Source organism: Protopterus annectens, chromosome 8.part0, assembly GCF_019279795.1.
Source record: "Protopterus annectens isolate FY-2018-M chromosome 8.part0, PAN1.0, whole genome shotgun sequence".
NCBI lineage: Eukaryota > Metazoa > Chordata > Ceratodontiformes > Protopteridae > Protopterus > Protopterus annectens.
Window position 1 is genome coordinate 1,277,284,125 of NC_056741.1, and position 10,271 is coordinate 1,277,294,395.

The 10,271-nt window shown below is 46.6% G+C and overlaps 1 non-coding gene across 1 annotated transcript; it reads left to right on the forward strand.

The window, feature by feature from the left end:
- The first annotated feature begins 292 nt into the window (after nt 1-292).
- Nucleotides 293-365, forward strand: TRNAK-CUU. Its single transcript has one exon. It is a non-coding gene; the product is annotated as a tRNA-Lys (tRNA).
- Nucleotides 366-10,271: the final 9,906 nt, after the last annotated feature.

The window sequence follows — 10,271 nt, forward strand, 5'->3', positions numbered from 1 at the left end:
GATTGCAAGTGTGAAACACGAAGAACATCTGTACTTTCTTCGTGTTTCACTGTTGCAGTCAGGCTTGGGTTATCCTGCCAGGGGTAGCCCTCATTCAGCCCAAATACCAGAGGCTTAGTATTTCTGCATCAGTTGCTGTCGCTCCAGGACTGACAGGTCGTCAGTGGTATAAAATCACGCAGCCGATGCCATTACATCAGTCTTTCTTGCAGAGGAGCCCAAAGCAGAAGCAGTTTGTATGAGTGCTGGTCGGCCACTACCTGAGTTTCATTTCCGAATTGAAGGTTAAGTAGCCTAGCTAGCTCAGTCTGTAGAGCATCAGACTCTTAATCTCAGGGTCGTGGGTTCAAGCCCCGCATTGGGCGTGTTTCCTTTACCATGAAGTACCTCACTGTCGCTTTTGTGCTTTGTTCTGCGCCAGAACTGTGTCATCAGGCCCTTATTGTAGCTAAATATTTTCGCTCTTTATCACCATTTTTTATTATGGCTTCGGTAAGCCATCCGACTGCTGATCTTCCCAAAAAAAAAAAACGTAAGGATAAAGACAGAGACAAGACCACACAGGTCCAAAACTGCCAACAACGCTTTCGTTAAGCTAGTCGTCAGTTCATCAGTCCTCAGTGAGGCACTTTCACAGCCCCTGATGGCCGCTTCTGTGGATTCGCAGGCCACTACCGAGTCCTGTATGACACAAGACTCTTTTACTAAGGGTCCTGAGGATGTCTCTAGTGTGGATGGGTCTGGAGCCGCTGAGCAGGCACCGGCTTCCGAGGAAGTTCTTCACACTACCGATACTTGACTCAAACCAACAACTTCCACGTCTTCAGTTCTTTCTAAAACTCCCGAGTTTCTAAGGCCCAGTCTATGAACTACGCCTAAAATACCGATGACCCAAGCTCGGGCATCTGCTTCCTTGTCTGTCTCAAATGCTTAAAATGGTGGAAGACCTTATCATGCTTATTAGGGGAAACCAGCCTACCCCTTCCAAAAGAAAGAGACTTGTCACCAGCAGTTTTATCTGACCAGGAATCCGATGTCTCAGAGGTTTCTGAATATAAAGACATGCAACCCCTATCTGCTTATGAGGATTCAGACGCAGAGGAATCCTTTTCTTCTGCCTCTCCTCCAGAGGATTTTTCATTTGGTGAAACCCTACATACTTTAAGGGAGCATTTCCAATAGGAATGTCAGGACTGTCCTCAGTCCAAAAAGAGACTTGGAGAATTCTTAGATTTTACCACAGCACAGACCTTTAGCCATTCCTCCTGTCTTAGATGTTGTGGATGATATCTTTATGGAATTCAGTTAGACTCCTGACACCCTTCCTCCTGCTCCCAGGAAACCTGACCAGTATTACAGAGTCCCTGACTCTCACAAATTTCTTTAAAAAAATCCTACTGCTGACCCAGAGGTCATCTCTCAAGGACCTAAAGAAATAAAAGCACCCACAGCTAAGAATCCCACCCCCTCAGACAGGGATTCCCGAGTTTTAGACAGATTGGGTAAAAGTATACACCTCTGCAACTCTTGCCATTAGAGCACTAAATTCAGTTCCACATGCTAAAATACCAGCAACATACCATGGAATTCCTCATACAAAAATGTCTACTTTTCCTGCCTGTGCAGAAAATAAAGAATTACAGGAGGCTTATGCATTCTGCAAGCCAAGTTACTAAACTCACCTTGTAACGTAGCTTTGATTTTCTAGAAGCATCTTGCAGGGCAGCAGTCACTTGTTTTGTACTTGGAAGGCATGCTTGGCTTAAGGAACAGACCTTGCCAGACCATGTCAAATCAAAACTATTGGATGCACCTTTGAACAAAGACAATTTGTTTGGTACCAAGGCAGAAGATGTCTTAAAGATGGAAGAAAAAGCTAAATCTATGCAGACAGTTGGACTTCTTACAGGTCCAGCCTCTGAGGTTCAGCAGGCTTTGCCCCTCCAAACACTGGTCCTTTCCGGCCCCTTCCAGGCCAGCTCAGGCAAGACCTCTAGGGGAAGCAGACCCCCCACAGACAGCAGTCCCAGGGAATGCAGAGATCAAAGCAATGGAGTTCCTCCACTTCAAAAACAGTGAGTGCTAAGCCACCCCCATATGGAAAGAACTCACAATAACTTTACACCTCTACCTACCTGCTTGTACCCCTAGGAGGGAAACTCTCCTCCCATGCAAAAAAACTGGGCCTCTATTACCAACTACCAGTGGGTCCTCACCATAGTGTCTCAGGGATACAAATTTTATTTCCACACTCTACCAACCCCAAAGGGGTTCCCAGATCTTCCTTCAAACCAGTGGGCAGAGGCCAAAAAACAAATCCTTTCCCTGCTCTCCATGATGGCAATACAGCCTTTTCCTGCAGACCAGATAGGCCAAGGTTTCTATTCCAGGCTTTTCCTGGTAGCCAGAAGAGAGCACCTGGTACCCAATCCTCGATCTATCAGTTTTAAACACCTTCCTGGTGATACCAAAGTTCAAAATGCTCACCCTCCAGCAGCTTCTTCCTATGCTTTCCAAGGATGCTTGGTTAGCCACCTTAGATCTAAAAGAGACCTCTCTACACATCCCAATCTGGGAATCTTGCTGAAAATATCTGTGTTTCAGGGCAGGATCTATGCACTTTCAGCTCGCTGCGCTTCCCTTTGGCTTATCCACTGCTGCCAGAGTTTTCACTATATGCCTGGCTCCAGCCATTGCGTGTTGCAGGCAAATATTCAGATTTACCCCTACGTAGATGACTGCCTGATTCAGGCAGACAGGAAAAGCTGTTACAACACCTGACCTTTGTAAAGGACCTACTGACCTCCCTGGGGTATACTATAAATGAAAAGAAATCCAAACTAGTCCCCACTCAAAAAATTGTATTCCTGGGAGCAAGCCTGGACACATCATCCCAGGTGGCATTCCTTACTCCAGAGAAACAAGCCTACCTGACAGGCTACTTCTCTCAACTAGCCACCAGAACCCAGTTTTCCGCAAGGAAAATCCTGCAAACTCTAGGGTTCATGGCCTCCTGCATTCTACTCATTCCATATGCCAGACTGCATATGAGGAAACTACAGTGGTACCTAAAAAGTCTTTGGTGTCAACACTCTCAGGACCTGGAAACTATCATAGCTTTGATACCCTGTCTAAGGAAAGATTTTTTTGGTGGGCAGCAGCATGCAACCACAACAAGGGTCTTCCGTTCTCACAACCCTATGCCACCCATATCCTAACCACAGATGCATCAGATTATGCCTGGGATGCACACCTGGATGGCAGGTCCATTCAGGGCCATTGGAGCCCAAATCAAATACATCTGCACATCAATCAAAAAAGAGATGCTAGCTGTTCAGCACGCTCTGACAGCTTTCAGACCCCTACTCTCCCCAGGGCCTGTAGTGATCAAAACAGACAAAACCACAATGATGTGGTATATCAACAAACCGGGAGGAACTCGCTCTTATCCTCTATGCAGACTCGCCATGACCCTTTGGCAAACAGCTTCAGCCATGCAAATTCACCTGCTAGCACAATTCCTGCCAGGCTCCCAAAACTCTGGCAGACAACTTAAGCAGAAACCTGCTAGACCCACACGAGTAGCAGCTAGACCACAGAACCTTCAACTTTGTAACCCAGAAATGGGGCACCCCAAAGGTGGACCTGTTTGCCTCCCACAACAATCACCAGCTCAGCAAATTCTGCAACAGGGAACCTCAAAGCAAGGCTTGGAAAATGGATGTTCTATCCTTCCATTGGGTAAACCTCTCGATCTATGCAGTTCCCCCTCTACCACTAATGTCAAGGGTACTGCTCAAAATAAGGGAGGAAAAACCAAGGGCAATCTTGATTGCCCCAGACTGGTCACGCCAGCACTGGTACCCACTACTGCGCAGCCTGTCACCCCTGCCACCATGGCACCTACCTCAGGTCCCAACACTCTTGACCCAGAAGAATGGAGAATTCATGCATCCACAATTGCAGACCCTGAACCTGGCATCCTGGCTTATTCCCTGACCTCTCCTCCAGCTGCCAGCCTAAGCAAACAAGTCCTGGATGTTGTACATGAGGGCAGACAACCCAGCACTAGAATATCCTATGTTGACAAGTGGAAAAGGTATTGCACCTGGATCCAGGCAAAAGGAGCTGAAACAGCACAGCCCTCCCTACCTCTCATCCTGGATTACCTAGCAGACCTACTACACAGGAGCCTATCCTTCTCTTCTGTTAAAATTCATGCATCTGCCATCTCTGCTCATTACAGCACAGAGCCACCTCTCTTCTCTCACCCTCTCATCAAACAATTCCTAAGAGGGGCTAACAATTTAAGGCCACCCAGAAGAGCTCCTACCCCAGCTTGGGACCTTAACTTTGTGTTGGAAAAGCTCACACTTTCCTCCCTTTGAGCCCGCAGCTTCAGCAGAGTTAAAATTCCTCTCTTGGAAAGCAGCTTTGCTTCTGGCCATCATTTCAGCTAGAAGAGTTTCAGAGCTACAAGCACTCATGCTTGTAGAGCCCTTCATCATTTTCCATGCTGACAGGGTCAGGACTAACCCAACTTTCATGCCTAAAGTGGTGTCCAGTGTGGCTCTCAACCAATCATTTCATTTGCACACCTTTTTCCCTAACCCACAAAACAAGGGGGAAAGAATTCTGCATTCTCTAGATGTGCACAGACAGCTCAGATTCTACCTGGATAGGACTAAATCTTTTAGGAAAACTGACCCAATTGCTATTCAGCTTTGCAACAGGGGCGCAGAGGGCAAGACCATATCCAAACAATCTCCAAATGGATAGGGCAACCTCCACCTCTGCAGCTTTTCTCAGAGGGGTTCCTACCAGGGACGTCCTGGAGGCTGCAACATGGACTTCTGTTCATCCCTTCACTAAGCATTACCACCTGCCTATCTTCTCCAAATTCAGGGCAGGCTTTTCAACCGCAGTCTTGCAGGGCTTCCTAGCCAGGCCCCAGTCTTCTTGACTGCCTCCACCCTTTTCTTCAGCTTTGGGAATCAACCCAAGTGTGATGACTACAACACTGAAACACGAAGAACATAGTACAGTTGTGTACACTTACCATAAATGTAGATGTTTGAGTGTATTCACTGTTGCAGTCCTGGTTACCCTCCCTCCAGCCCCCCTTACTTCTCTTTAGTTTTATCTATCTTTTTTGTTTGGCATACTTTATATCGTGTATTTGCTTTTGGCTGGGGGTGTTCCATACCATACCTGACAGTCTGGGGCAAGAAAAACTGATGTAATGGCATCGGCTGCATGTCTTTTACCCCTTATGACCTGATGTCATGGAAGAAGCGACAGCATCCAATGCAGAAATCCCAAGACTGGTATTCAGGTCAACTGAGGGCTACCTGCTGGCAGATTACCCCAAATGTGATGACTGCAACAGTGAATACACTTGAACATCTGCATTTATGGTAAGTGTACACAACTGTACTTTTTTCAGGCCCAGAGTACACACTACGCCTAGAAAACCGACGACCAAAGCGCATGCTCAAGCTCCCATGCCACAAAAACAAATGCTTAGAGTGGCTGAAGACCTTATTACCCTAATTAGGAGAAGCCAGCCTTCCCCTGCTAAGAGACAAAGAAATGAGTTTCAATTCTGCTTCTAGAGACCAGGAGTCTGATGACTCTGACTCTGACTCTTCTGATTACCAGGGCATACCCTTATCATCCTATGAGGATTCAGATGCAGAGGAATCCATTCCCTCTGCCTCCCCTCCAGAAGATTTTTCTTTTGGTGAAACCTTGCATACTTTGAGAGAGCATTTCTGCTGGGAATGCCAGGACTACCCTCAGTCCAAAAAGAGACTCAGAGAATTTTTAGAGTTGCCTCATCACAGGCCTCTAACTATACCCCTTGTCCTGGATGTTGTAGATGATGTCTTCATGGAATCCAGTCTTACTCCAGACACACTACCACCGGCCCCTAGAAAACTAGACTGGTACTACAGAGTACCTGATTCTCACAAATTTCTCTCTAAGAATCCTACTGCAGATCCAGAGACCATTTCCCAGGGACCTAAAGGTATTAAGGCTACTACAGCCAAAAACACTACCCCTTCAGACAGGGATTCCAGAGCTTTAGACAGATGGGGTAAGAAGGTATATACCTCTGCAACTCTTGCCATCAGGGCATTGAATTGCCAATTTCAGATGTTGGAAGTACCAGCAACATATTATGGATCTAATTAAACAAAAAATGGTGTTACTTCCTGATTGTGCAGAAAATAAGGATTTACAAGAGTTAATGCATTCTGCAAACCAAGTTAGTAAGCATACTTTGCAGTGTGGCTTTGATGCCCTAAAAGCATCTTGCAGGGCTGCAGTCACTGGGTCTGTACTGAGAAGGCATGCATGGCTGATGGAACAAACCTTGCCAGATCATGTCAAATCAAAATTACTAGACGCTGCTTTAGATAAGGACTGTTTGTTTGGCACCAAAGCAGAAGAGGTTCTTAAAAAGATGGAAGAAAAAGGTAAATCTATGCAAACTGTCAAAGAATTCTTACAAGTGCAGCCACCTAGATTCAGTAGGCATTGCCCTTCTAAAAACTGGTCCTTTCTAACACCTTCGCAGTCCAAACCCAGGGGAAATGAGCCATCCAGACTACAGTCTCAGGGTATGCAGAGATCTAAACTATGGAGTGCCCCCACCTCAAAAACAGGGAGTGGTAAGCCACTCCCTTATGGAAAAAGCTCATAATGACTTTTCAATTATCCTTCCCAGCCCTGCCCAATTACTTACGCCCCTAGGAGGAAAACTTGCCCTTCATGCAAAAAACTGGATGTCCATTACTCAGGACCGATGGGTCCTAAACATTGTATGCCAGGGGTACAGATTCTACTTCCATTCACTGCCAACCCCAAATGGGCTTCCAGACCTTCCTCCAAACCAGTGGGCAGAGGCTCAAAAGCAAGTACTTTCCATGCTCAATATCAGGGCTATTCAACCTGTTCCAGTAGAACAAAGCAGACAGGGTTTCTCCTCAAGACTGTTCCTGGTGCCCAGAAAAGAGGGCTCTTGGTGCCCATTGCTGGATCTCTCAATTCTCAACACCTTTCTTGTGGTCCCAAAATTCAGAATGCTTACCCTGCAACAGCTTCTCCCTATGCTAGGCAAGGATGCCTGGTTAGTCACCCTAGATTTAAAAGAAGCTTATCTGCACATCCCCATAAGGGAGTCCTGCAGGAAATATCTTTGCTTCAGGGCAGGCTCTATGCACTATCAATTCTCTACACTTCCCTTTGGCTTATCTACTGTGCCCAGAGTATTCACAAAGTGCCTGGCTCCAGCCATTGCATACTGCAGGCAGAGAAATATCCAAATTTTCCCATACTTGGACGATTGCCTGTTTCAGGTGGACAGTCAGGAATTGCTACTTCAGCACCTGGCATTTGTAAAAAGACTCCTAACTTCATTGGGATACACCATCAACAAAAAGAAATCACAACTGGTGCCCAGTCAAAAAATTGTATTCCTGGGAGCAAGCTTGAACACAACTTCCCAGATGGCATTTCTCACTCCAGAAAAACAGGTCTATTTGACCAACTACTTCATACAAATGGCCACCAAAACCCATCTATCTGCAAGGAAAATACTGCAAGCCCTTGGGTTCATGGCTTCATGCATTCTGCTAATTCCATATGCAAGACTACATATGAGGAATCTTCAGTGGTACTTAAGCCTCTGGTGTCAACATTCTCAGGACCTGAAGACAGTGACTCCTATCATTCCTTGCCTAAGGACAGAGTTCCTTTGGTGGACAGAAGCATGCAACCACAAGGGGCTACTTTTCACTCAACCCCTCGCCACCCAATCCCTGACAACAGATGCATCAGACTATGCATGGGGGCTCACAAGGCAGGCAAATGCATTCAGGGCAAGTGGAGTCCAGGACAAATTCTCCTGCACATCAATCAAAAAGAGATGCTAGCTGTACAGAATGCTCTGACAGCTTTCAAATACGTAATCCTTCCAGGGCAGTTGCTGATAAAAACGGACCACACAGTTGTGTGGTACATAAGCAGGGGGGACCCATTCTTACCCACTCTGCAGGTTAGCTATGACCCTATGGGACACAGCCTTGAGCAACCAAGTGCATCTACAAGCTCAATTCCTGCCAGGCAAACAAAATTCACTGGCAGATGACTTAAGCAGAAATCACCTAGACCCACACGAGTGGAAATTGGAGCCCAACACCTCCAGCCTTCTAATCCAGTGGTGGAGGACACCAGAGGTGAATCTCTTTGCCTCCACCGAGAACCACCAGTTGAGCATATTCTGCACCAGGAACCCTCACAGCAGGCCCTGGAAGGTGGATGCCCTATCCCTCAAATGGGAAAACCTCTCAATTTATGCCTTCCCCCCTCTGCCCCTCCTCTCAAAAGTACTACTCAAGATCAAACAGGACAGGCCAAGAGCAATTCTTATTGCCCCAGACTGGCCACAACAGCACTGGTACCCACTCTTATGCAGTTTGACAACAGTGCCACCCTGGCACCTTCACCAGACACCTTCCCTGCTGTCTCAGCAGGAGGGGCAGATTTTGCATCCACAGTTGCAAACCCTAAACCTTGCAGCCTGGCTTATCCTCTGAATACACCACCAGCAACCCTCAGCAAACAGGTGCTAGACATCATTCTTGAGGCCAGAAGGCCTAGTACTAGGAAATCCTGTGCAGAAAAGTGGAAAAGATATTGTTCTTGGAATCAATCTCAAGGAAAGGACACAGCAGTGCCCTCCTTACCTCAAATCCTGGATTACCTAGCAGAGCTACTCCACAGAGGCCTATCCTTCTCCATTAAGATTCATGCCTCTGCCATCTCAATTCATTATAATACTGAGCCACTTCTGTTTTCTCACCCTCTCATCAAACAGTTCCTGATAGAGACTAACAACTTAAGGCCCCCTAGGAGAGCACCCACCCCTGCCTGGGACCTTAACTTTGTACTGGAAAAGCTCACGCTTCCCCCTTTTGAACCTGCTGCTTCAGCAAAGTTGAAATTCCTCTTTTGGAAAACAGCCTTGCTTTTAGCCATAACTTCAGCAAGAGGAGTGTCTGAGTTACAGGCACTAATGGCTGTGGAACCCTTCATTATTTTCTATGCTGACAGGGTTTCCCTCAGGACTAAACTTTCCTTTATGCCTAAGGTGGTGTCCAGTGTGGCTTTAAACCAATCCATCCATTTACCAACCTACATCCCTAATCCTCAGTATAAAGGGGAAAGGATCCTGCACTCCCTGGGCATGCACAGACAGCTCAGGTTCTACCTTGACAGGACTAAACCTTTCAGAAAATCTGACCAGCTGCTAATCGGCTTTGATACAGGGGCAGAGGGCAAGGCCATTTCAAAGCAAAACATTTCCAAATGGATAGCACACTGCATCCATTTCTGCTACAAGCACCATGGAAAACCTACCCAACAGGGGATCAGAACACATTCCACTAGGGCTACTTCCACCACTACAGCATTTCTCAGGAGAGTCCCTACCAGGGACATTCTGGAAGCTGCAACCTGGAGTTCTGTACACACCTTCACCAAGCATTACCACTTACCTATTTTTTTCTAAATCCAGAGCTGGATTTGCTACAGCAGTCTTACAAGGCCTGCTAGCCAGCCCCAACACTTCTTGACTGCCTCCACCCTTCCTCAGCTTTGGGAATCAACCCAAGTGTGATGACTGCAACAGTGAAACACAAAGAACATAGTACAGTTGTGTACACTTACCATAAATGTAGATGCTCGAGTGTATTCACTGTTGCATTCCTGGTTTCCCTCCCTCCAGCCCCCTGGTTTTCTCTGTCCTTCTACCTATCCTCTCTATGGCCATTTTTAATGCCAGTGGTATTTACTTTTTACTAGTGGTGTTCCATACCATATACTGGCTTCCTATTTGGGGAGCTCCTGACATTTGGGGCAAGAAAAACCTGATGTAATGGCATCAGCTGCCTGTTTTATACCCCCCGAGGACCTGACGACATGGAAGAGACGACAGCATCCGATGCAGAAATCCCAAGCCTCTGGTATTTGGGCCGACTGAGGGCTAACCTGCAGGCAGATAACCCAAGTGTGATGACTGCAACATTGAATACACTCGAACTTCTACATTTATGTTAAGTGTACACAACTGTACTTTCTGCCAAGAATCCTGTTCCTTCTGACAAGGATTCCAGAGCTCTGGACAGATGGGGTAAAAAAGTATACACCTCTGCAACCTTAGCTGTCAGCTCCATATGTTAAAATATGAACAACACACTTTTGAA